This window comes from Geotrypetes seraphini, chromosome 1 (assembly GCF_902459505.1).
Source record: "Geotrypetes seraphini chromosome 1, aGeoSer1.1, whole genome shotgun sequence".
Lineage (NCBI taxonomy): Eukaryota > Metazoa > Chordata > Amphibia > Gymnophiona > Dermophiidae > Geotrypetes > Geotrypetes seraphini.
Window position 1 is genome coordinate 463,411,347 of NC_047084.1, and position 27,252 is coordinate 463,438,598.

The following is a 27,252-nucleotide window of genomic DNA, read 5'->3' on the forward strand; positions in this document are numbered from 1 at the left end:
TATTGACTGTCCATTGTCTTAACCCTATTCCTTGTGCAGTTAGAGACATAAAATAATCATGAAGAGTAAAAGAAAACAAGCCTGGGAAAAAGGACTGATAATGAAGGAAAGAAAACAAGCAGAGACAGAGAAGTAAGAGAACTCTGCCTTTCAAAAATAACATACTTTAAATGGGAATGATGCTTCAGTAAATACAGCTTTTCTGTGTATTAAATGATATGACACAATGGTTCTCAAAGAGGGAAAACAAAATGTTTCTCGGGACACGGTGAAAGTAACGCTCTTCTGCTCACAAAGATGAAGGACAGGATGTGCCTTCTATAATCGCTTCATGTCAAATAATAATTAAAATTGGACCCAGCTGTAACTTGCAAACCATTTTAAAGACTCGGTATGAAGCGTGCACATATTAGGTTGGAGGACTTAATTGAGGGGTGAGCTGACATAGTCCTGATCCCTTTCCAGTGTGGATGGTATGATTAAAGTGCTGTTCCCAGTATCGGATCTGTCACATTCTCCCTTTCACGGTCCTTCACAGCATTGTCTCCCCTCACCCTCATTACTTTCTCAACCTCCCCATTGCTCTCTGTTTCATCTCCTCATCCTTCTTGCTCATTGCCTCCCCCCTGCTCCCTCTCTTTCTGAGTTCACTTTAGTACTTTCCCTCATGGATCCACTCAGTGCCTACTTTGTATAGCCCTCTTTCTCTCTTGTCTCATGTGGCCTAATTCACAACCTCATGCTGCCTATACTCCTGTTATTTTTGAAAACTCAAGTTATGACCCGTACTGGATTGTGGCCTGGTCTGCCTTCACCATGAAAGGGGCTAAGCCTTTGCTCAAAGGCTCAGGCCCAAGGGCGGAACCGTTAACTCAAGCTTAGCCCCTGTGCTCTCTGTAGTGTGAGAAGCATGTTCACAGAACTTTTCAGAATGATTGGGAGCGCTAAACCTATCACAAATGACTCCTTGGACAAAGCAAAGACGTTTGCTCAATATTCGGGGTGCTCTAGCACTCACAGCATGCACAAAGCTGGCATCTATGGTTTATTTTTTGCTGGAGAGAATTCTAGGGGGAGGGAAAGATGAAAGGGTAGAGATAGATTGTTTAACCTCAAAAGTCTTACATTCCTACATTGCTTAAAAATTTCCTTTCAGCATTTGATTTAGAGACCTCCTGAATTTTAGTCTTAGTTCTGAAATTGGTACTAGGTCTTGTTTCAATTTTGGTTGAAATCAAAACTGAGCCAGCTCCACACCTCCTTCTTCCTCTTCCTCTTCTTCTCAGCCAACTACTAGTTCTCAGCTGAGCCTGTACTCTCCTTGGTACCTTGGGGGGAATGGGGGAGAGTTCTGGGGGTGTCTGAGGGTCTGTGTGTTCTGTTGTATGGAGTGGATGTAGTTGTGTGTGTGGTGGCGAGTGATGTGGATGGTTTTGTTTGGGGACACTTATTTCAAAATGGTGGAAGGCCACTGTACTTGATGTATTGCTATATTACACCTTCTTGTCCTTTTGAGCTCCCCTAGCCGAGCCGAGACCTGCTCCTTTTTGCTCTCTTGTACCTTCGAGATCCTGGCTGGGTTCAGCCAGGGATTGCTGCTCTTCTTGTCTATCTTTTGTATTTGGACATTTTTGCATTTCTGATGTAGAGGTTGTATTCTGTCTGGTTGTGACCTTTTTCACTTTCAATAAAAAATGTTAAAAAAAACAAACAAACAACTGAGCCAGCTTCTTGGTCAAAATGGCTGCCGTGACTTCCATTGCAACATGGAGCAGAATATATATCAAAAGAGGAGTCTTAATTAGTTTATCTGTTTTAAACTGTTTTAAACTTCTTAGGCTTACAGACCTCAGTGGTACCTCCTGTATGCCACTAAACTTTTAGATCATACAGAATACTGGCACCCATAGTCGTCATCGGCCACTATAATAAATCTTTTTAAATGCTTTTAAATATTTTAGTATAAATAAGTATAAATACTTATTTTCATCTACACGGGTGGGAGTAGGCACTCCGACATAGATCTACGTTTCGCCCCAAAGGGCTGTATCAAGGAAATCCTCCTTAAATCAAACGGCTCATGCTCCCCGCGTTATGGATTAAATCTATAACGCGGGGAGCATGAGCCGTTTGATTTAAGGGGGATTTCCTTGATACAGCCCTTTGGGGCGAAACGTAGATCTATGTCGGAGTGCCTACCCCCTCCCGCGTAGATGAAGATGAGTATTTATACTAAAATATTTAAAAGCATTTAAAAAGATTTATTATAGTGGCCGATGACGACTATGGGTGCCAGTATTCTGTATGATCTAAAAGTTTAGTGGCATACAGGAGGTACCACTGAGGTCTGTAAGCCTAAAAAGTTTAAACAGATAAACTAATTAAGACTCCTCTTTTGATATATATTCTGATGTGGTAAAGTGGAGTTCTGAAAACTAACTGTTGTTTGATTTGTATTGGCAAAATGGAGCAGCCATTTTGAGATTGAAGCCAGCATGAGAAGCAATGATCATTCGCTCCTGCCTGTGCAGACTCCAGTCTCAGCCCTGACTTCCAGCAGAACTGCTGCAGGAAATCCCTGTAGCCATTTTGTCAGCGGAGCTGGCCTGGATAGGAACAACTGGGGATTGCTCTTGCACTAGCCAGCCCTACACCACCAACAATACAGTAAGCCTGGGGAGAGAAGTCTATGGGTGGGTTCAGAAGAGGAAAGACCCTTTCTCTTTAGGTGTACGACATTGCTTCCTGGATGTTCCACAGCCACTTAAAACTAGTAAGGCTAGACTGTTAGGGCACTGGTCTTTGACCTAAGGGCTGCCACGGAAGCGGACTGCTGGGCACGATGGACCACTGGTCTGACCCGGCAGCGGCAATTCTTATGTTCTTATGATTGAGCTATTTATCCTTCCACCCCCTCACTCTATCTCAGTGAATAACACTCTCATCCTCCCTGTCTCGCCAGCTCACAACCTCAGGGTCATCTTTAACCCCTCTCTCTCTTTCTCCACGCAAATCCTGCCAAAACCTGTCATTTCTTTCTCTATAATATCTCCAAAATCCAACCCTTCCTCTCTGATCACACTACCAAAACCCTTATCCACAATCTTATCACCTCTTGCCTACCCTACTGCAACCTCCTTCTCAAGAGGTCTTCCACATAACCATCGCTCTCCCCTTCATTCTGTTCAAAATTCTACAGCATAACGTGTATTCTGCCAGTGTCGCTATGTTCATATCACCCCTTTCCTCAAGTCATTTCATGGCTCGCCATTTCCGCATACAGTTCAAACTCTTATTGACTTGCAAGCGCATTCACTCTGCAGCTCCTCTATAGCTCTCCTCTCTTCTCTCTCCCTATACTCCTCCCTGGAAACTCCGTTCATCAGGCAAGTCTCTCTTATCTGTACTTCCTCTGCTGCCAACTCCAGATAACTTCCTTCTCTTACAGACTGCCCGAGTCAGTACGTCAAGCTCCGTCTCTTGCAGGATTCAAATCCAGGCTAAAAGCCCACTTTTTCGTGGTTGCTTTTAACTTCTAACCCCCCTTCGCTTGTAAAGTACCCATGTCTGTGAAACTCCCTAAACCTACAATAAGCTGATTTCTAGACCGCATAACCAGAACCAATGCGGTTCACTTAAGATTAGTATAGAGTACATGAAAATGAACAAATGTGATAAATACTAGTTACCTATGAACTTATTAAAAAAGTGAGTTTTTAATTGCCTAGATTAATTAGATGAGCAGAGACTACTGAGCAGAAATTGTCTTTTGAATGTTTTAATGTACAGCGCTGCATAAGTCTAGCAGCGCTATAGAAATGATTATTAGTAGTAGGTGAAGGGAGGCTTCTTCTGTAATGGAGGGAAAGAGAGTGGGGGCATAGCCAGTTTTGCTTTTGTTCGGCCTCTGGTTTGATCAGGATGTGATTGATGCAGGGCCCTGGGCCTGCAAACTGCTCTCCTCTCTGAGGTGTCACCTTTCTGCGGTGTTTGATCATGCGTCTGCGTGAGCTGATTCTTGCCTGTAAACATTTAATTTCTCGTAGACACCGAATAAATATTGCGTTAGTGGAGGAGCTTGAGTGGGACACCACATAACTGCCGCCTGAGGCCTTTCCTGGAGTTTTGTAAACCCTATCCTGAGGTGGGATCAATAGCACTAGTTTTAGTGGTTTCAGGGATCGCAATGCCACATTACTGTGAGGATGTAAATTGACAACAAGGGCTGGCCTAAATGTCCCTACTGGACCTGGGTAAAGTTGATAGCTTTGTATATGGTGACTGAACACATTACCCCATATTATAAAAATTACACTGGTTACCGGTGGAAGCCAGGATAATATTTAAGTTTGCATGTCTATGTTATAAGATGATGTTAGGTTTAGATATCGAATATTCTTTTTGGGATCCAATACAACTACAACAATTCTTAATTGCAAGAGAAAAGAAATAGAAATGAGATTTGTTTCACCTTACTGAGAAATATGAGGAGAATTAATATAACAGTATCCCAGTTTAAGGAATGACTCAGGGTTCATTAAATATGAACCAAGAATCATTATCCTTTATATTTCTTGAACTTTATTTTATTAGAAATAGCAAGATATACTCCCCATTAATGTGGGCTTGAAAGGAGCTTTGTATGTATGATTTGATTATGTATTGTTTTATGTGATTTCCTTTTTACTTTTGAATTGTTGGATATTGTAAAGTATTCAAAATTATAAATTAAAAAAAAAAAGATGATAGGTTTTGCATCTATTTTACCTCTCGAAACATTTTGTATTTCCTGCTCATTTATGATATGCACATGGATCTTCTCTGTTCTCATTTCCTACATTGAAAGGATGTGTTTATAAAAGATTCTCAGACAGAACTTTATCTTATCAGGCTGGTATCTGGAGTAAAACTATGTGAACTGTTTGATTTCTCCTACTTATCAATCATTCAGAAGATCTTTGAAAACCTACTTATATGATACATTTTTCTAAACCATTTTAGAGATGTATTTCAGGCATGTTAATAATATATGTACTTTCGCTGTTTGATAGCTTCTCTTGATGTAAACCGCTTTGAACTGCAAGGTACTGCGGGATATAAATACATTTTATTATTATATGAAAGTCTGATACTCAAAGCTGAGCATAAAATAACACAACACAAAAGTCCATGCCTCAGCTTTGAAAGGGAAGAGACCCCACTCTCTTTCCCTCCAGTATAGAAGAAGCCTTCCTCCACCTACTACTTATCATTTCTATAGTGCTGCTAGACAGTCTCTGCTCAGTAGAGCTTACAATCTAATCAAACAGGACAAGTAATGCAAAAAAAATAAAAATAAATATATATATATATATATATATATATATATATTGCAAATTGATGCTGAAAAGAGATCCTGTACAAATGCATGCATGGTTAATTTGTACTAACAAACCAAAAGTAAGGGGAGGACCATGCCTGGCACATGAGTACAAAGGTTTTGCGGTAAGCATATCGCTTGTGCACATGCCCAGACAAATTCGGAAGTGAAGGCACACGGCACTGTTCTTCACTTCAAAGTGTAAGCCTTTCCAAAATCATTTGCACTTCATTTTTTTGAGAACAATTAAGTATACAGTATATATACATATTGTATATATAAATAGGCGCCAATGTAGTATGTGTTGAATTAGGATAAAACTTGTAGCAAAAACCTTGTGCTGTACTATGGCAAATTGTAACCTGTTAACTGTATATTATGTACTAGTCTTTAAGCCTGTTACATTAACGGGTGCTAGAATAGATCTGTCTGTCTGTCTGTCTGTCTTTCTTTCTTTTTCTCTCTCTCTTTCCTCGGCTCAACATGCTCCACCTGTCGAGCAGTAGCCCTTCTCCCTTCCTTTTACCCCCCTGTCCAGCAGCACCTCTTACCTGATTCCCCTGTCCAGCAGTAGCCCTTCTCCCTTCCTTTTACCCCCCCTGTCCAGCAGCACCCCTTCCCTGCTCCCCCTGTCCAGCAGCAGCCCTTCTCCCTTCCTTTTACCCCCCTGTCCAGCAGCACCTCTTACCTGATCCCCCTGTCCAGCAGTAGCCCTTCTCCCTTCCTTTTACCCCCCTGTCCAGCAGCACCCCTTCCCTGCTCCCCCTGTCCATGAGCAGCCCTTCTCCCTTCCTTTTACCCCCCTGTCCAGCAGCACCCCTTCTCCCTTCATTTTACCCCCCCCCTGTCTAGCAGCACCTCTTACCTGATCCCCCTGTCCAGCATCCGCTAGCCTGGGCAGCCTCGGGGCTTTTGCTAGGCTGGCCCACCTCGCATTATCAAAGTGGGCCGGCCTAGCAAATGCCCCGCGGCTGCTGCGTTTGCTGGTTGGGGGGGGGTGAGAAGAGGCGTCCCGGCAGCGCAGGAGTCAAACCACCGCTGAAATCGCTATCACAAGCCGCCCCATGCGCCGGAAATCAAATTAGTCACGGACGGACACAGCACGGTGGCAAGGATCACAAAACCCTAAGTGCACATGTGCGCTTAGGGTTTTATTATAGAGGATGCTAACCTGTAATCTGTACTGAGCTCCTTGGGGAGAACTGGATAGAAAACTAAATAAATGTGCCGCTGTACCGGGCCACGGAACGCGCCCACCTGGAATACTGCGTCCAGCACTGGTCGCCGTACATGAAGGACACAGTACTACTCAAAAGGGTCCAGAGAAGAGTGACTAAAATGGCTAAGGGGCTGGAGGAATTGCTGTACAGTGAGAGATTAGAGAAACTGGGCCTCTTCTCCCTTGAAAAGAGAAGACTGAGAGGGGACATGATCAAAACATTCAAGATAATGAAGGAAATAGACTTGGTAGATAAAGACAGGTTGTTCACCCTCTCCAAGGTGGAGAGAACGAGAGGACACTCTCTAAAGTTAAAAGGGGATAGATTCTGTACAAACGTAAGGAAGTTCTTCTTCACCAAGAGAGTGGTGGAAAACTGGAACGCTCTTCCGGAGTCTGTCATAGGGGAAAACACCCTCCAGGGATTCCAGACAAGGTTAGACAAGTTCCTGTTGAACCAGAACGTACGCAGGTAAGGCTATACTCAAATAAGGCACTGGTCTTTGACCTAAGGACGCTGGTGAGCAGACTGCTGGCCATGATGGACCACTGGTCTGACCCAGCAGCGGCAATTCTTATGTTCTTTCACGTTTGGTTTTGTTTGGACTTTTGGGTACATGTTTCTTTCCCACTATTGGCACTTAAAACATGCATGGACTTCCGCTTGTAAAAAAAGATAAAACCTGCAGTTCAGTGTGAAAAATTGACAAGAAATCTTCAGAAAACCATCTGTGCTGTCCCTGATCTGTCAAAATCCCCCCCCCCAACTTTTGTTATAAGCCATCGTTTCCTTCTGTGCACTCTAGCACTTCTGTCAGAGCATTGCAAAAGAATGTTTACTGACCTCCTTAGCATCCATTTAAATACAGGCAGTCCTTGAGTTGCAGACGCCCGACTTAAGTACGACTTGTACTTAAGAACACAGTTGTGGCTTCATTTTCTTTTACTGAGCAGAATTTCCAGTGGCATAGACTCCTACCCTCCTCCTGCAGCAGATTCAGGAATGATGTGTGGCCACATTAAGAACCCTGATGATCTACATTTGCAGGGGTCCTGAATTTTTTTAAATCGGTGCCATATTGGCTAGAGGTCCAGATACTGCAATCTAAATATGCCACAGACACAGGGCAGCAATTTAGAGCAGGAAGGTGTTTATTCAAATCCTTAAAGCACACCGCAACCTTATGACAAGTCGAAATACTGAGTCTAAAATACTTGTATACTACAGTAGTCCATTAATCCGACATGTTTCGACACAGCCACCGTCTATAGAATCAAGTCCTATAACTGTTCAGTGCAGTTAAGAACATAAGGATAGCTTTACTGGGTCAGACCAATGGTCTATCTAGCCCAGTATCCTGTTTCTACAGTGGCCGGTCCAAATCACAATTACCTGGCAGAAACCCAAATAGTAGCAACATTCCATGCTACCAATCCTGGGGCAAGCAGTGGCTTCCCCCATGTCTGTCTCAATAGCAGACTATGGACTTTTCCTCCAGGAATTTGTCCAAACCTTTTTAAATAAATATTCTTACCACTTAAGAACATATGAAGGCGCGCTAACCGATTTAGCGCACACTAAATGTTAAGGCGTCTATTATATTCTATGGGTGCTTTAACATGCGCTAAATTGGTTAGCACGCCTTATCAAAAGGACCCCAGTGTGTGTTTGTGCATGCGGTACCTTAGAGGGAACACTGGGTAGGGACAGTTTGCCCTTTTGTCAGCTGGGAGCAGAGGTAAGCAGCAAGAATCTTAAAATCTAGAAGTTCTGAGTTACATCCAAATCCGACTTAAGAAGAGCTTTAAAAACGTAACTCGTTCTTAACCCGGGGACTGCCTGTACATTTCAGTACAATTTGCTAACATTTTTAGCTCGCATGTTAACACCTGCCCTCGAGCCCTTTGAGCATTTTGCACATAACATGTGCACAAATTTGATGCGAACCACTTTTTTAAAAAAAGTGCTGCATTAGCTTTGAGCATCGTCCCCCGAGTGACTGTGAGGTCCTGTGACAGATTTTGGCACAAATTACAGTGGTGCTAATGCAGGGAAAACGAAGAAAGGCCGCAAAGGCTCCAAATCAGTCACCTGCCATGATCTGCCAGCCATTCACCGATGATGTGCATTCGTGTAGTGTGCGTTCAGTTCCTTAATAATGCACACACACACAAAAATGAAGCGTACATGAGATTGATAGGACTTGCATTAACTTAGAAATGAACTTGTCGAATTATAATTTTTGGTGGAATTCGTTATGCCAAATCTATAAAATGGAGCGGGCAATAGCCATACAGCAGGGGCATTTTAAGAAATTTAGGGATGTTTGGGAGCCATTAACAAAATACTGCACATAATGAATATTATTTTTTCCCTTTTGTTCATACACGTCCAGGGTGGGGAGGAGGGGATACTTTATGATCTCTTATACTTAAGAACAATTGTTGGGTATAAGGGAGGGGGGATATTTGATGTGAGTTAGAATTTGATGGCATATTAAGTGATGTTAAAGTATAAAATGATTGTATCTTATGTTACACTTATTGGAAGTTTTAAAATGAATAAAGATTTTAAAAAAAAGAAATGAACGTGTTGATTAGCATGTAGTAAGAAATTCTAAGGCACATGAAAAACGTGCCTCTGCTAAGAAAATATAACATTCTTGATATCAACTAAAGTCTTTTGAACATAGAAACACAGAACATAGAAAACATAGAAACATAGAAGATGACGGCAGAAAAGGGCTACAGCCCATCAAGTCTGCCCACTCTGCTTACCCACCCCCTGTCTATGCCCTAATGACCCAATTTTATCTTGACCCTTGTAGAGATCCCACATGGGTATCCCATTTATTCTTAAAGTCTGGCACGCTGTCTGCCTCGATCACCTGCACTGGAAGCTTGTTCCAATGATCAACCACTCTCTCTGTGAAGAAATACTTTTTGGTGTCGCCATGAAATTTTTTGCCCCTGAGTTTGAGCGGGTGCCCTCTTGTGGCCGAAGGTCCCTTGAGAAAGAAAATATCATCTTCCACTTCGACACGTCCCGTGAGGTACTTAAATGTTTCGATCATGTCTCCCCTCTCCCTAGGTTCCTCAAGAGTGTAGAGCTGCAATTTGTTCAGTCTCTCTTCGTACGAGAGACCCTTGAGCCCCGAGATCATCCTGGTGGCCGTCGGTTGAACCGATTCAATTCTGCGCACATCTTTACTGTAATGTGGCCTCCAGAATTGCACACAGTACTCCAGATGAGGTCTCACCATGGCCCTGTACAACGGCATTATGACTTCAGGCTTTCGGCTGACGAAACTTCTATTGATACAACCCAATATCTGCCTTGCCTTAGATGAAGCCTTCTCCACTTGATTGGCAGTTTTCATGTCTGCACTGATGATTACTCCTAAATCTCGTTCTGCTGAAGTCCTAGTTAAAGTTTCTCCGTTCAAGAAGTACGTCCTGCATGGATTTCCGCTTCCGAGGTGCATGACCTTACATTTCTTAGCATTGAAGCCTAGCTGCCAGGTTGAGGACCAACTTTCCAATGTAAGCAGGTCCTGCGCCATATAATTCTGTAAACTGCATTCACTTACTATATTACATAGTTTGGCGTCATCGGCGAATAGTGTTATTTTACCTTGAAGCCCTTGAGTCAGATCCCCTATGAATATGTTGAAAAGGAGTGGACCCAGGACCGAGCCCTGCGGCACTCCACTGGTCACCTCCGATGTTTTAGAGAGGGTACCATTAACCACCACCCTCTGAAGTCTGCCACTCAGCCAATCATTGACCCATGCAGTTAGTGTCTCTCCTAACCCCATCGATTCCATCTTGCTTAGCAGCCTGCGGTGTGGGACACTGTCAAAAGCTTTCCTGAAGTCCAGGTACACGACGTCCAAAGACTCTCCCAAGTCCAACTTTCTTGTTACCCAGTCAAAGAAGCTGATGAGATTGGATTGGCAGGACCTACCCTTGGTGAATCCATGCTGACTGGGATCCCGAAGATTCCCTTCATTCAAGATCGTGTCCAATTTGCTTTTAATTAGTGTTTCCATGAGTTTGCACACTATTGATGTGAGACTCACCGGTCTATAATTCGCAGCCTCTGCCCTGCAACCCTTTTTATGCAGAGGAACGATATTAGCTAATTTCCAGTCCAGGAAACATGCGATGATTGGGTGGTGAGGCTGTAGTTTTGGGGTTCTCCCCTGTTTATTGCCTTCGAGTCTCCGAGCATTAGTTTCATTACCAGTGGATACATTTTTCAAGTATTGAGTTCTATTTTTTTTTTTTTTTTTACAAGAGTGATTTTCTATTTGATATGACATACTTTCTTTAATCACTCAGCTTTTTTGAAAGTATTGAGTTCTGTGTCTCCATTCGGATTTATCTGACAGAGTCTGAAATTTTTAAGGCACGCTGCAGAACCCATCAAGCGCTGCTTCAGGAGGGCAGCAAGGCAGGGTCCCTGGATTAAAGTTGCACCACAGGAGGGGGGTTGCTGAAAAGTTCTCAGCCCAACAAACCAGCTTCCTAAATTCTGAGTTATTTTGCCATTGTAGCTGAAAAGAGTGTTATCTTACCCCCCTTTTATCAAGCTATGTTGCTGACTAGTGTGAAGTAACCCCCCTCCCCCCTTTTACAAAACCATAGCATGGTTTTTAGGGTTCATAGACAACGGCATGAAAGACAAAGGCGCGCCCAGACAATTGAATGCAGCGCGGAGGTGCGCACCGCTCAAAATTACTGTTTTTAGGGGCTCCGACGGGGGGTTTTGTTGGGGAACCCCCCACTTTACTTAACAGACATCGCGCTGGCGTTATGGGGGGTTTGGTGGTTGTAACCCTCCACATTTTACTGTAAACTTAACTTTTTCCCTAAAAACAGGGAAAAAGTGAAGTTTTCAGTAAAATGGGGGGGTTACAACCCCCCACACCCTCCACAATGCCCCCACAATGCGGCGCGATGTCTATTAAGTAAAGTAAAGTGGGTGGAAGCCCCCCCCCCACGTCCCCCCATCGAAGCCCTAAAAACAGTAATTTTGAGCGGCGTGCGCCTCCACACTGCGTTCAATTGTCTGGGCGCGCCTTTGTCCCGGCGTGCTTTTGACCTGACACCGGTTTTTAGCACAGGTCACACTAAAAACTGCGGTACGGTTTTGTAAACATGGCGGTGGCGGGTAAATGCCGAGCCGCCCGTAGGAATAGAATGGGTGGCTTGGCGTTTAGTTTGCACGGCTTGGCAGCACAGCTTGATAGGGTTATTTTGTTAAGTGCCAATTTGCAGAAACAAAATTCTGTAGTTTTTTTTTTGTCATTGTTTCAGATCATTGATTGAATATATCCACGTCATTCTCTTCTTAGCTGGGCTGAGAACTTTTCTGCACCCCCTTTGTATTGTGTGTGTTCAGGGAAACTGCTAACAAAAGAGTAGGAGGCTTAGCTAGTCCTCTGGGCCGAGGTTTCTGTAGGTAGCCAGAGGGGCTTGAGATGGGGGCTAAGCAGAGGTAGCCATCCTATATCATCTCATTCCCAGTGAGAGAAATTAGAGAGCAAGGGCGGGGCCCGCTTCATCTCACAGGCTCCTGATTGGCTAAGGCGGGGCTGGGTATGTTAGGGAGGGAGAACAGTGTGGGTGGGTGTGCACTGCCAAACCCTTCTTCCTCCCCAGTGCTTCCACAGGCAGCTGGAAAAAAAAAAGTAGGGGTCCAAGAAGAGAACAAAAAGCGACCTCCTCCTGCCCCCCTCCCCCAGAGAGGAAGCCCTCCAGAAGGGAAGCAGAGCTGGGGTGAGTGAATGAAGCTCAGTCGCCGTCTGAGGGTGGCACTGTGAAGGTGCTGTTGCTGTAACACTCCAAGCCTCTTGCATCAGACACCCGCTGTCACTGCATGGGATGGGGCAAGAGAAAGAGAGAGGGACAGAATCAAAGGGGAGCATTATTTGTAACTTTTCTATAGGGGAGGGGGAGGCAGGCGGTAAATCCCACCAGCTACAGCTCTTACTGAAACCCAGAGGTGGGTGGGTGGGTGCCAGAGATGTCAGTTGGCAACTTACTCCACTATTTTTAGAGCTGGCTTTTGCCAGAGCTTCTGGCAGGGTGTTGAAAATAGGGATCTGGCTCTTCGACTGCTGTTAGCCGGTGATGCTCTGTCTGGGTGGAGGGTCAGAGAACATTTCTGTCCTGAGAGGGGCCTGGATGCTCTGTCTGGCAGGGTGCTTTGCTCTTTGTTATAAGGTGGTGGCTAGAGAGGCCAGGGGAAGGGGGAGAGTGAATGAGGCTCTGCATATGGATGAAATGCCGTCAACTGGCATGTTTTTGGAATTCCTGGCATTCTTCATATAGAAGTGACAAATTGTAGAATATTCTTACAAAAGTACTGTCTGGGGTCAGGTATAAATGATCAGAAAATAAGCGTAAAATTCTTCTCATGGATTTGTGCCACAGAAGGTAGGAGAGAGCATGGAAGAAAATTTTGTGTTGTTTTGCATTTAAGCTGTGTTTATTGTTCTGTTCTGGTGCCTGCTGTATTTTTACATTGTGCGTAGAGCGTATATCCTGTCAATACATTTTGTGAATAATGTGCACCATGACACTTCACTACACACTAAAATGACATAAACTTTGTCCAGGATAATTTGATAGTTTTCTGCATTGTTTCAAATGAGAGGTGTTTCATTGTTTCAAAATATGGAAGAAATATCTGGACCGATATTCAAAAGAATTTTATATGTTTACTGGTTGCCGGTGAATGTATAATTTCTGTATCTGTGTATTTAAAAACCCAGAAAAACAAAGAACTTGTGGAGAAATGATGTCCAAGTTGATAGCTTTATTGAAGTAAATATATCTTCCACATGAATACATCTAGGGCCGGAACCTTTCGAAACATGGACCTTACACGTCTGTGTTTCGATGCAATTGTCTTCTTCAGAGGGGGGGTCCCTGTTGGTCCTAAGAATGGACTTTTGGAGCCTGTGAGCTTGGAGCACGATTTTATGCTGTTCGAGCGTGTCAGTTCTGTGTAGAGTTCTTGGTTTTAATCCACAAGTCCATTCTTAGGACCAACAGGGACCCCCCCTTGAAGAAGACAATTACGTCGAAACACGTGTAGCAACGTGTAGGGTCCATATGTTTCGAGAGGTTCCGGCCCTAGATGTATTTATGTGGATGATATATTTTACTTCAATGAAGCTATCAACTTGGACATCATTTCTCCACAAGTTCTTTGTTTTTCTGTCTGTGACATTTTGAGGAATGGACAGGGTCAATTATTTCTGTTCAGTGTATTTTAAAAACATACTCCCCCACCCCACCTTTACGAAGCCACGTTAAGCATTTTTTTATCGCCGGCTGCAGCAGTATTATCTCCGATGCTCGTAGTAATTCTATGAGTTTCGGAGTTAGTACCGTCACGGCCGGTGATTAAAAAAAAAAAAAAAAAAAAAAGCCTAACTCAGCTTTGTAAAAAGGGTGGGGGGGATGTTTGAATAGTATCGGGCAGAAAATGAGAGTAAATAGCCTGATCCTAACTGTATAATATGGGTTTAGGCTTGGGGCAAAGCAAGTGGCCCAAAAAATGATCAGGATAGCTGCTATATTCAGTCACTATCCAAATAATTTTCACCCTCGCCCCCCCCCCCCCCCCCCCCCACTGCTTTTACTAAGCCACAGTAGAGGTTTCTATCACAGCCCGGAGCACCAATTGCTTCAACGCTGCTCCGATGCTCATAGAATTCCAATGAGCGATGGAGCATTTAACGCTCCAGGCCATGGTAGAAACCTCTACCGCAGCTTAGTAAAAAAGGGCCTTAGGACTCCCGAATACAAGGCCTGAATCAAAAAGCGTTGGCATAGTATCTGCACTATCTCTCATGATCATCCCACTATCTATATGGATTGCAGTGTGGAATATAAATATTAATTTAAGCACTGGCACGTCAATTAATATGGTCAACATGCCATCTGAAAATCAAATCTACTATTGATATCTTTGTATTATTTTGAAAGAACAGCAAATCCTGTAAAGAGAAACTATTGTAATTTGGTTTTAGGGTGTAATTTATTTTAAGGGTGTGTATATGAGATGGTTTCTCAAATTTGCATAACAAATAATAAATAATTGTTCCTAGCAATGAAACCCAAGATCAAAATCCTATGGGGACTATATATGAAGTGTTACCCCCCCCCAAAAAAAAAAAAAAAATCGTCTGCTCAGACAAAAGCAATTCCTGGTTGCATTACTAAATCAAAATACAACCCTGAAATAATATTTCCTGTGCTACATACAGCCTGGGAGAAGTGTTGTGCTCCGGTTAAGGGACAGAGGATATGTACTGGATTGAAATCATAAAGATTTTTTTATATAGTTTGCATCCTCTGGGAAGAAGATAACATGCTTTATCTAATAATATAACAAAAGAGGCTGTAATTACAGCACTTGGAAACCCTGATGATCTACATTTGCAGGGCTCCTGAAATTTTTTAACTCGGTGTCATATTTTGGCTAGAGGTCCAGATACTGCAATCTAAATATGCCACAGACACAGGGCAGCAATGTAGAGCCAGAAGGTGTTTATTCAAATCCTTAACGCACACAACAACCTTATGACAAGTGGAAATACTGAGTCTAAAACACTTGTATACTGTAGTAGTCCATTAATCCAACATGTTTCAACACAGTTGGGCCTAATTCTATAGGCCCAATTCTATAGGGCCTAATTCTATAGACGGTGTCTAACTTCTAGGTGCTGTTCAGTGCTGTTAAGAACATAAGGATAGCTTTACTGGGTCAGACCAATGGCCCATCTAGCCCAGGGGTCTCAAAGTCCCTCCTTTCCGCAATGAATATGCATGAGATCTATGTGCATGCACTGCTTTCAATGCATATTCATTGGGGAAATCCTGAAAACCCGACTGGATTGCGGCCCTCAAGGAGGGACTTTGAGATCTCTGATCTGGCCCAATATCCTGTTTCTATAGTGGCCAGTCCAAATCACAAGTACCTGACAGAAACCCAAATAGTAGCAACATTCCATGCTACCAATCCTGGGGCAAGCAGTGGCTTCCCCCATGTCTGTCTCAATAGTGGACTATGGATTTTTCCTCCAGGAACTAGGCCAAACTTTTTTCTTTTTTTTGAACTGTTCTTACCACATGGGAACATAAGAATAGCCTTACTGGGTAAGACCAATGGTCCATCTAGCCCAGTATCTCGTCTTCACAGAGGCTAACCCAACTCACAAGTACCTGGCAAAAATCTAAATAGTAGCAGTATTCCATGTCACCAATCCAAGGCAAGTTGTGGCTTCCCCCATATCTGTCTCAACAGCAGACTCTGGACTTTTCCTAGCAATGCATTTCAGACCTTAACTTTTCTGAGTAAAAAAATATTTCCTTCTTGGTTCTAAAATGATTTCCTTGTAACATCATTGAGTGTCCCCTAGTCTTTGTAAGTTTTGATGAAATAAAGAGATGGATCTACTTGTACCCATTCTACACCACTCAGGATTTTGTAGACTTCAATTATATCTCCCCTCAGCCATCTCTTTTCCAGGCTGCAGCGCCCCAATCTCTTTAGCTTTTCCACATATGCGTTCCATACCCTTTATTATCTTGGTTGCTCTTTTTTGAACCTTTTCTAATTCTGATATATCTTTTTGGAGATACGGTGACCAGAATTGGAATGCAGTACTCAGTGAGGTTGCACCATGGAGCGATATAGAGGCATTATAACATTCTTAGTCTTATTTACCATCTTTTTTCTAATAATTCCTAGCATCTTGTTTGCTGCCACATATTGTGTGGAAGGTTTCAGCATATTGTTTACAATGACACCAAATCTTTTCTTGGGCACTGTCCCCTAAGGTGGACTCTAGCATCTGGTAACTATAATTTGGGTTATTCATCCCAGTGTGCATGGCTTTGCATTTGTCCACATTAAATTTCATCTACCTTTTGGAAGCTCAGTCTTCCAATTTCCTAAGGTCTTCCTTCAATTTTTCACAGTCAGAATGCGTTTTAACAATTCTGAACAGTTTAGTTTCATCTGCAAATTGAATCACCTCACCTGTCATTCCAATTTCCAGGTCATTGTAAATATGTTAAATAGTACCAGTCTCTGTGGCAGTTCACTATTTACTCTCCTTGGTTGAGAAAAATGGCCATTTAACCCTACCCTCTGTTTTCTTTCTGATAACCAATTCTTTTTTTAATTCTTTATTGATTTTCTAAACTTCAAAAGTGCAATACACAAATATATATATCAATAATAATAAAATGCTAGATGCGCATGCGCTCTTGAAAATTCGTGAGCGCTGGCACCCTGAGGTGTGCTTCTGTGGCAACATTCTAAACCTCAGGGCGCATGCGGGTGCTGGAGGCGCGTGCGCGGTGGCTGAAGGCGCGCGACTGTGGAGCATTTGGCGGTTTGCAGTCTGCCGCTGATTCGGAGGGGGAGGGGGGCACAGGCGCACCTGCCAGGATCTTCTCACCCTCCTCATCCACCTGCCGCGGCTCCTCTCTCGAACCGCACCAGGCGGGGATAGAGAGAGGAGCTGCGGCGCGGGCGGCCGGCCCACAGACAGGAGGCTGCCGAAACCGGAAACGAAGCTTCCCGGGGGGGGGGGCCGACGGATGGCGAGGAAGGAGTGGGAGCAGGCTGCAGAGGCTGTCAGTGTCTTCAGGCCGCGGAGGCTTTAGGCAGATGTCGGTGGAGATAAGGGTTGCTGCTGGACATGGGAAGAGGTGCTGATGGACGGGGGGGAGGGGGGAAAGGAAGGGAGGCCTACTGCTGGACAGGGGGAACAGAAAAAGAGGTACTGCTGGACAGGGGAAGAGGTGCTGATGGACGGGGGAGGGACGGGGGGGCAAAAAAAGGAAGGGAGGCCTACTGCTGGACAGGGGAAACAGAAAAGAGGTACTGCTGGACAGGGGAAGAGGTGCTGATGGACGGGGGGGGCAAAAAAAGGAAGGGAGGCCTACTGCTGGACAGGGGGAGCAAGAAAGAGGTGCTGCTGGACAGGAGGGGAGTTAAAACAAAGGGAGAAGGGCTGCTGCTGGATAAGGGGACCAGTGAAGGGGTGGTGGTGGACACAGGGGAAGAAAAAGGAAGGGAGAATGGACAGGGGGAGCAGGCAAGGGGTGGTGGTGGACCGCCGAGGAAAAAAGAAAGAAGTACAGAAACAGGCTAAGGAGAGAGAGAGAGAAAGAAAAAAATACACACACACATACATATTCTAGCACCCGTTAATGTAACGGGCTTAAAGACTAGTCATATAATAAGTTAATAAAAGCACATTCAACTTACAAATATGCATAACCAACCAATTTCTCCCCCTTCCCCCATCCAATGATTATTCAATAAAACAAAGAAACATAGACTATCCCAATAACCTTACCCTATTCAGATTAAAAATATCCTTCCACCCTCCTCCCACCCCTGGTGGACATACTCAAAAATCAAATTAGGACAGAAATAGCCCCCATCCACCCCCACTTTTCTGGATGTGTACGAAAATGAACAAAAACTGACTCATAATCAAAGACCTACTATAGTGAAGTAATATATGATGTCAACGGCCCCCAAACCAGCTTAAATAAATTACTGTGCCCCAAGCTATCAGCATTCATTTTTTCATATCTATAGCTAGAGCACAAATTTGCCCACCAGAAAGGAAAACTTGGGCGGTCATAGTTCTTCCAATTTTGGGTTAACATCTACATGGCTATCCCGGTCATGACAAGAAAAAGACGGCATTTATAAAACGATCCATAGGGGGTTTAACATGTAATAACGTTCCACATATGACCGCCTCATACGTCAGTGGAATTGATGATTCCAATATGTTGTTAATCTTACCCCATATTGACCTCCAAAAGTTAAGTATCAAAGGACAATAGAGCAACAGATGATCCAGTGTCCCCATGTCCAGATGACAATGCCAGCATCTATTAGATTTAGAACTGTCTAACTTGTGTAACCTAACAGGGGTCCAAAAAGATCTATGTAACAGAAAAAACCACATTTGTCTCATAGATGCTGACGCTGTACATCTCCTCCTCCAAGTTCAAATTTGTGGCCATCGAGATGCAGAAATATACTGCTTAATCTCAATGCTCCAAATGTCTCTAAGACCATTTTTTGGTTTTTTATTCAAGAAATCAGATATTAATTTATACCACCAGGCAGCCTGATGTCCTAACAAATCAATCTGGAAGCATAGGACCTGCAAGCTATAATCATTTTTTTGATTTTGCCAATCAGGGAACCCCTTCTGAACGGCTTGCTTCAACTGCAACCACTTATAATTTTGAGACTATGCAATACCAAATGTTTGTTGTGGTCGTGAAAAATCAAGCATTTTCCCATTTGATAGAACATCATCTAGTGTACATATGCCTGCCTGCATCCAGTGCTTCCAGGTGATCCCAGAACCGCCTATTTGAATCTTGGAGTTTAAGCATAAGTGGATTTCTCTACCAGAACATCTGTTAATTTATTAATACATTTTAAAGTTTTCCAGGTGTCAAATATAATACTATTGTCCTTAACATACGCAACACATGAAACAGTCATAATGGGGACATCAATTGCCACTCTACATATAACCAATCAGGGAGATGTTTCATGAGCTCAGGGAGGATCCAATACATACCCTGACGCAGTATATAGGTCTCATGATACCTATACAAATTGGGAAAATTTACACACACCCCCCCGCCGCAATTGGTTTTTGTAAAGATACTAAAGCAATTCGAGTAGTTTTACCTAGCCAAATAAATTTAGTAAAAATACTATTTAATTTTTTATAAAAGGACCCCTGAAAATAAACTGGCAACATACCCATTTGGTAACAAACCCACAGGCAAAAATCATCATTTTAACCGTCTGAACTCTCCCCCACCAAGACAGATGTAATGGGTTCCATTGCTCACACATTTCTGAGACCTTTAGCAATAAGGATTTTTCATTTACTTTCACCATTTCTTCCAACGTTTTCTGAATCTAAATGCCTAAATATTTAATACCCTCTTCTTGCCAAAGAAAAGGGAATGTGTCAAATAATTCTTTTGGACAGTGTGGGGCTCATAATCGAAAGAGAAAAACGTCCAAAAACCAGCCTAAGTCAGCACTTGGACGAACATTTCTCAAAAACGTCCAAGCGCTGATAATAAAACCGGGTTTTGGATGTTTTTCTAAACGACCTAGGCCTTCTTAGTGCCACTCAACATCCAAAGCTAAACGGGACGTTTCGGGAGGTGTGTCGAGGGCGGGAGTTGGGCGGGACGTGGGCCGGCTTAGACTTAGTCGTACAGCATGTAAATCCGAAAGTTTAACAACAGAGCCTAGACGGAACTTGGACGTTGTGACTTAGACCATGTAAAACATCAACATAAGAGAATGAAAGGCATTCCTCCAGTTCCAATGAGATTGGGGCATAGGTAGAGTCCAGCTCTGTCGTAGACATCTTTACAAGCTCAAGTTCAGTTTATTTAATATACCACAAACATAAAACCAAAAGGTAAATCTAAGCGGTTTACAATAAAATTAAAAATAAAGTAAAAATTAAGCAGTAAAACAAAAAGTAAAACAAAAAATAAAATTCAGTTGAGAACATGAGGAAAGAATAAAATAAAAATAAAAAGGTTGGGGAAAGGGATGGTAAGGGAGGAAACTGAAAATTTAGTTCTGCCCACACTAATTTTATAAAGCCAGGAATGCAAATTTTAAGAAAAGTTGCTATCAAAAGGAAGTAAATTAAGAGCTGAAGGCCAAGGAGAAGTAGTATGCTTTTAATTGTATCTTTTCCCTATGATACAAGCCTTGCTCAACAGAATTTGTGTTCCCTGTTGTTGAGAAGGCAAAATGATTCCCAGGCCAAATATAAATATCTAAACTATAGTTCTCTGCAATATAGCTTCAAAATAATGGTGGATTCCTTTCCAAAAAAAACCTGTGTCATTGGACAGGACTATAAGGCATGCAACAGGAAACCCTCAGCCCGAATACATTTAAGACAAGGCACACAGCCCACCCTGTAAGCCAGTGGCCTCAAACTCAAACCCTCTGCAGGGCCACAGTTTGGATTTGGAGGTACTTGGAGGGCCTCAGAAAAAAATAGTAAATGTCTTATTAAAGAAATGACAAATTTGCATGAGGTAAAACTCTTTATAGTTTATTAATCTTTCCTTTTAGCTAAGTCTTAATAATAATAATAATATTGTCATTTATAGCTAAAGAGACATATGATCAAGAAACTGTTTTATTTTACTTTTGTGATTATGATAAATCTACCGAGGGCCTCAAAATAGTACCTGGCGGGCCGCGAGTTTGAGACCTACTGTAAGCTTTGCTACTGAGAAAAATAATCCTTCTAGATAGTATGATGATTTTCCCGAAGACACAGGAGATTAAAGCACCGAGCGAAGGCGTGTAGACAGAAAAAAAAAAAAAGCGGTCCAGTTAACAAGCATGCCACTGCATTTTGAGCCACTTGCAAAGCTCATAACCTGTAATCTGACAACCCAAACAACAATGCATTGCAGTAGTCAAAATGGGGGTGGGGGGGGGGAATGCTTGTCTGCAGAATTATTTGAAATTTCTCAAAAGACAGCAAATCTCGTAATCTATGCATCATAAATGAGACCTAACCAGAGTCTTTATAAAAGGGCACTATCTAGTGTCTCAGAATATCCTGATCAGCAGCATTTATTTATTTATTATTTATTTATATGCTTTTACAAATTGTTAAACAACATGTAGTGGTAATAAACAATTGAAAATTATAAAATTTCACAAAAGTAACTAAATTCAAAGTCCACAACCCGAGGAGAGAGGATCCTTCACCTCCAAGGGAAGTTGGATTTCAGGAAAAGTTCAATCACATTAAAGAGAACAGTTGGATTAAATTATTTGAGTATCATCCTGGTTAAGAAGTTCCATGGGGGGAATCTGAAGCTTTACCAGCTGCTTTATCCTCAAGAAAAAAGTTAGAAACATAGAAAAAAGCGGCAGAAAAGGGCTATAGCCCATCAAGTCTGCCCATTCCAAATTTCCCCCCCCCCCTGAATTCATTCCCTTAAAGATCCCACATGAGTATCCCATTTTCTCTTAAAATCCGCCACACTTCTGGCCTCAATCACCTGCAGTGGGAGTCTGTTCCAATGATCCACCACTCTTTCAGTGAAGAAGTACTTCCTGGAGTCGCAATGAAACTTTCCTCCCCTGATTTTCAGTGGATGCCCTCTGGTGGTCGAGAGTCCACCAGAGGGCGTCCACTGAAAATCAGGGTCAAAATATATATCTAGTGTTCTGATGGGTAACACAGCATTTGCAAGGAAAACGCAACTGAAAAGATGCTCCCATACTCAAAGTTGACTGACAATAAGTCAGGAATGTCTTCCGTCTAGCTTGAGTCCACTTTGATACATCAGGAAAAATTGAGACTGTTGAACCATGAAATTCTGAATTATCAGTCCTATAGAATAAATGAAGAACTGCTTCCTTATCCTGGAGAAAGACGAAGGTTACCAATAAAGTTGCTCTAACCATTATTTCTTCTTGTTGAGATGTTTCCAGGATAGCAGTGAGATCTAAGTCTCCTGCTATGGTTCCTTTTACCTTTATCCTCTTTAGGAATATTCAAATAATATAATTTTTGTAACGGTGGCAAATTATTTTCAGGAAATTTTAATACTGATCTTAAGAAGAAATGAAACAGATCTCTTGCCGTTTGGAATTTGGAAATAGGAAAATTTAAAAGTCTAAGGTTCAGACTCCTATTTGCATTTTCCAAATTTTCCAATTTTCTAATAAGTAAACTTTTGTCCTTCAATTGTAAGTTGATTGAAGCCTTCACTTCTGTCATGGATTTTTCCATATTGTCTATGCTATCGGATTGTTTTGAAAATTTCTCTTCAAAAGTCTTAAACTGAATATTGGTGTTCTGGACTGAAGTGACAAAATGAGAGCATACCTTATGCAATGATTCCAAGCCACTCCAAATAGCCTCCATGTCTATAACTTCAGGTCTTATTAAAGCAGTAAGCAAAGTTGTACCGGAAACTACTCCACTGGGTTCCACCTTCTCCTTCCCTGCTTCAATGCAGGCTTCCATTCCTCCATCTTCTAGTGTCGGCTGTAAGAAAGTCGGCAAGCTGTATACCTCGTCTGGGGTCAGAGGGGAAATCTGCAGCGCCGCCGGAGACATCAGCTCCGGAGCCTCCTGCGCTGCTAACGGCGTCCCCGACTTCATCCCAGGGCAAGGAGGAACACCAAGTCCCATCGGGCTGAGCGACATCTCGCCCTCCAAGACCAAGGTCTGCCCCCCTTGGTCTGCGGATACGCCCAATCCAACTGGGACGGCATAGGAGGTAATTGCCATCTGCCGCGATGGCGAAGAGACAGAAGAGGCTGGAAGAACGCCCCTCTGTCTTCCCCTGCGCTTAGGCATAGCAGAGGTAAGAAAATACAAACAAGTAGAAATTTTTGCCAATAATGTACAGGAGCCTCTCGCAGACGCGACTTACTCCGTCGCCATCTTGGATCCTCCTTACTCCCGATCAGCAGCATTTATAATAGCAGGTGCTCTTGAATAGATAGATGGATTATGCCACCAAGTCGGCTACTGACCGCTGGCAACGCACAGTGACGCGTTCACCCTGTGATGTTTCACGGCAGAGAGTACAGGAGTGGTTTGCCATTGCCTTCTCCCCACGCAGTGTGCGGCTCCACTATATCACTGCTGCCCAAACATAGGGCCTGTCGGCCTACAGCACCTGGTAGTCCCAGGCTTGAACCCACTTAGCTTCTAATAGTAAAAACGGGCCTAGCCTGGGCAAACCTGGCTGTAGCCGTGTTTTAGAATATTGACCTGGTAATATTGACCAGGCAATAGAGATAAGGTGCCCCTTTTATTAAGCGGTGCTAACAAATGGGTTTAGCCCATCTTTACATAGGAATCAGAAAGCATTTTTTTAAACATTTGTTGAATATATTGTCTTGCACCAATGTTAACATTAGTGTATAAGCATTGAAAAAAAAATAACTGAGAGCACTTAAGGTTCCTTTTACGAAAGTGCGTTAGGGCCTTAAAGCGCGGAATAGGGCACGCTGAAATGCCGCGCAAGCTAGCCGTTGCTGCCTCCTCTTGAGCAGGTGGTAGTTTTTCGGCTAGCACATGCTAATCCAGTGCGTGCGCTAAAAACCCTAGCGCACCTTCGTAAAAGGAGCCCTTAGGCCTAGATTATATAAATGGTGCCTGAAGTTTTTTAAAAATTGGCTTAATAGGCACCGTTAATTGAAAGCGCCATTAAAAACAATTTTTAAAAATGATTTAAAAATTAATTAACTCTGTAGGCGCCTTCCACTTCAAGGTAGGCGTCTATTCCGAAGCGCATACCAGCAAGTAGGTGTAGTTAGGGGTGGCTTCAGGGCGGATTTAGGTGTGGTTTGACTTAGGCGCCAGTAGGCTTTTAACTTAGGCCAAGAAAACTCTGCCTAAATGGGATTGCGCCTAACACTACCAGTGCCTAAGACCGCTCAGACGCCACTAAGCATGACTATAAATAGCACCTAGCAGATGATTGATAGTTCGGCTAAACCGTGCATAGCATTTAGGTGCAATTTATTGTATCGGGGGACTTGCTGTCTCCTATTTAGGGGCCACTAAGGGATCCCATCTTATGGACACAGTAACCAGTTAGCAGAGTGGCAGTGTCGGCACACTAGCTATTGCAAAATCGGTAAAGACCTTAAAAGAGTGTTCAAAAAACCAAAATCCTTAGATTGACATAAACAATGTAGAGCTCTCCAGTGATGTAAAATGCATGATAATATCAAAACAGAGGGAAAAGATCTAAAAAAAAACAAACCCTGGGGTCCGATCAATAGAAGGACACCAATTTGGGGTTAGGGTATCATCATTGATCAAAACCTCTGTTAAGATTCATGGAAAGGATAACTGCCATGCAGCAAGGAAATTTTAAGAAATTTCAGGTTATTTGGGAGCCATTAAGAAGATACTGTAAAGATTGAAATTACTACATAGAATAAATATTAAGTTTTTCCCTTTTGTTCATACACGTCCAGGGTGGGAATATTTTATGATTTCTTTTGCTTATGAATAATTGTTGGATGTAAGGGAGGGGGGATATTTAATGCGAGTTAAAATTTGCTGATATATTAAGTGATGTTAAAGTATAAATTGATTGTATCACTTATTGTGAATTTTAAAAATGAATAAAGATTAATTAAAAAAAAACAACAACAACCCCAAAACAGGAAAAAGATCTCAAAAACCCAAGCTTGGTAGTGGCAACTATGTAACATAACTGGATAACTGTTGATTAATAGAAACTGGCATCATAAGAAGCTTCAGTATTTCCCCCGTAGAAGCCCGTTGGTGTGAAACAGATTTGGCCTCCGTCGGGTCTATAAGAGAAGTGGTTGTTGTCAGTTTTATTATATCTTATTTTATGTCCTTTGTTACATTTTGATGGTTGCCAGCTTTTCATTTTCCATTTACATATGGGAGAAATTGAAATTTGATTTAAAATATTTATAAACAAAAAATATTTATTAATATAACATATTGAAAAAATATTTTAAAATAGATTAAATTATTCATGAATCTTAACAGAGGTTTTGATCGATGATAATACCCTAACCCCAAATTGGTGTCCTATTGATCAGACCCCGGGGGGGGGGGGTTAGATCTTTTTCCTCTGTTTTGATATTATCATGCATTTTATATCACTGGAGTGCTCTACATTGCTTATGTCAGCACACTAGCTATTACCACATCCATGTCGATAGCTCGCAGCGTTCTTTTGGCCTGGGCCATACGTTGTTGTGCAAGCTCTAAGTCACGGACCGAGAGCGATTCCTTTTTGGTTTTCTACAAGAATATTTGGCGCCATCTAATGGATTTTATCTATACACCCCTGAGGAAGGCTTCACAAGCCGAAACACGGACCATGTGTTGGGGTCTGGTACAAAAAGGACTAAAGACTCTCTATAAAGCTTGCTTGATGTTTTAGCTATTTACATGTATGTTTTTATTATTTATATGTTTTCAATAAATTGATTGTCCTTGCGGCTGATGTGCGGTGTCCCTTCTCCACTTTCTTTGTCTTGTATTCTCCGCCCCCCCCAACAGATCCCCTCCAAAAGCTTTTTAAAAAATAAATAACTGCCCTGCTTAGCATGTGCAGATGTCAAAATTAACGTGAAACACTTCATTGTGTACATTATTAACGTGGCAAAATTAAGGGGCCCCTAAGTGAATTACCCACAAACACAAGGAACACTGGTGGGATTTAAAACCTGACTCCCCTGACTCTCAGGTCACTTCTCTAATCATCAGACCAGTGTCCTGCAAACTTTTTTTTTTTTTTGCTCTTGCACACTAGAGGAGCAAATGTTTGTCTGTGGCACACCCACAGCCCCACCACACACGAACCTCATCTCATTTTCACTGAGCTCGGGGATGTGACTTGAGGGCCTCTGAGCATGCGCGGATGTCGGCGCAATGACGTCGCATGCATGTGCACAGCGCCATCGCGACGACATCCGCGCTTGCTTGGAGGACCTCCAGACATAGCCCCGAGCTCAGTAAACATGAGATGAGGCTCATGTGGGGGCAGAGAGGAGGAGAGGCGCCGACACCAGAAGTGACACTCGGTATATGTCATGTGCCCTTCAATCCCTGGCGGCACAACCGTAATCTCGCCGCAGCACAGAGTTTGCGATTCACTGCGTTGGACTATGCCTCCATTCCAGTATTGCATGTTGTGTATACAAAATCTTCAATGTGAAAAAGACTGCATGGCATTTGCTTGCCCCCATGGGTGGGGTGAGATGGGGATGAGATTTGATATTTTGCCTTTTTCAGGTTATAACCAAAATGGTTTACATAGTATATGTGGGTAGTTATTTTGTACCAGGGGCATTAGAGGGCTAAGTGACTTGCCCAGAGTCACAAGAAGCTGCAGCAGGAATCAAATCCAGGTCCCCTGGCTCTCAGGCTACTGCTTTAACCATTAGGCTCGCTACCATTCAATATACAGTATAGCCTTTCATGACATCAAATCCCCTTGAAAGCCAATACTCAACACTCCTACCCTCAAACACCTCAGCACCTACCAGGAGGTTCCCTAGAGGCTGTTCACAAGTTCAATTTAATTAATATACAATACATTACATTAGAGATTTCTATTCTGCCATTGCCTTGCGGTTCAAGGTGGATTACAAAAGAATTACACTAAAGGCATTACATGAAGAAAATATCTGGCAATTTCTAAAGGAGATATGGAGGAGATGAGGTTGCTTTGGGGAATCAGGAAGGTATTAGGGAGTGGTATTGGGAAGTGGGAAGGAGCTAGCGGTATTAAGTTGTTTGCAGGAATTTCTTGAAGAGTAGGGTCTTTATTTCTTTTCTGAATGTTTTGTAGTCTGGGGTCATAATCAGTAGATCGGAGATTTGGTTGTCGAGTTTTGCTGCTTGTGTGGCTAGGAGGCCATCGTATAGTTTTTTTTCCATTTGACTTCTTTGATTGGAGGGTACTTGAATGGAGTGTGGATTTTCCTATGTCTAGCTGATGTAGTTTGGATGAGACGGTTGTTCAGGTACACCGCAAATATAAAACCAGAAGGCAAATCTATGCGGTTTACAATAAA

At 42.7% G+C, this 27,252-nt stretch overlaps 1 protein-coding gene across 3 annotated transcripts in view; it reads left to right on the forward strand.

The window, feature by feature from the left end:
• SLC38A5 (solute carrier family 38 member 5) overlaps positions 1-27,252 on the forward strand; it is a 196,580-nt gene that overhangs the window by 47,836 nt on the left and 121,492 nt on the right. Inside the window, exon 1 of one of the 3 annotated variants that reach the window (XM_033923481.1) lies at positions 12,237-12,362. The exons of the other annotated variants lie outside the window; for them this stretch is intronic. The gene's annotated coding sequence lies outside the window, so the exon portion shown is untranslated. Of the gene's footprint in view, positions 1-12,236; positions 12,363-27,252 lie in introns of those variants that run through there. 3 annotated transcript variants of the gene reach the window in all.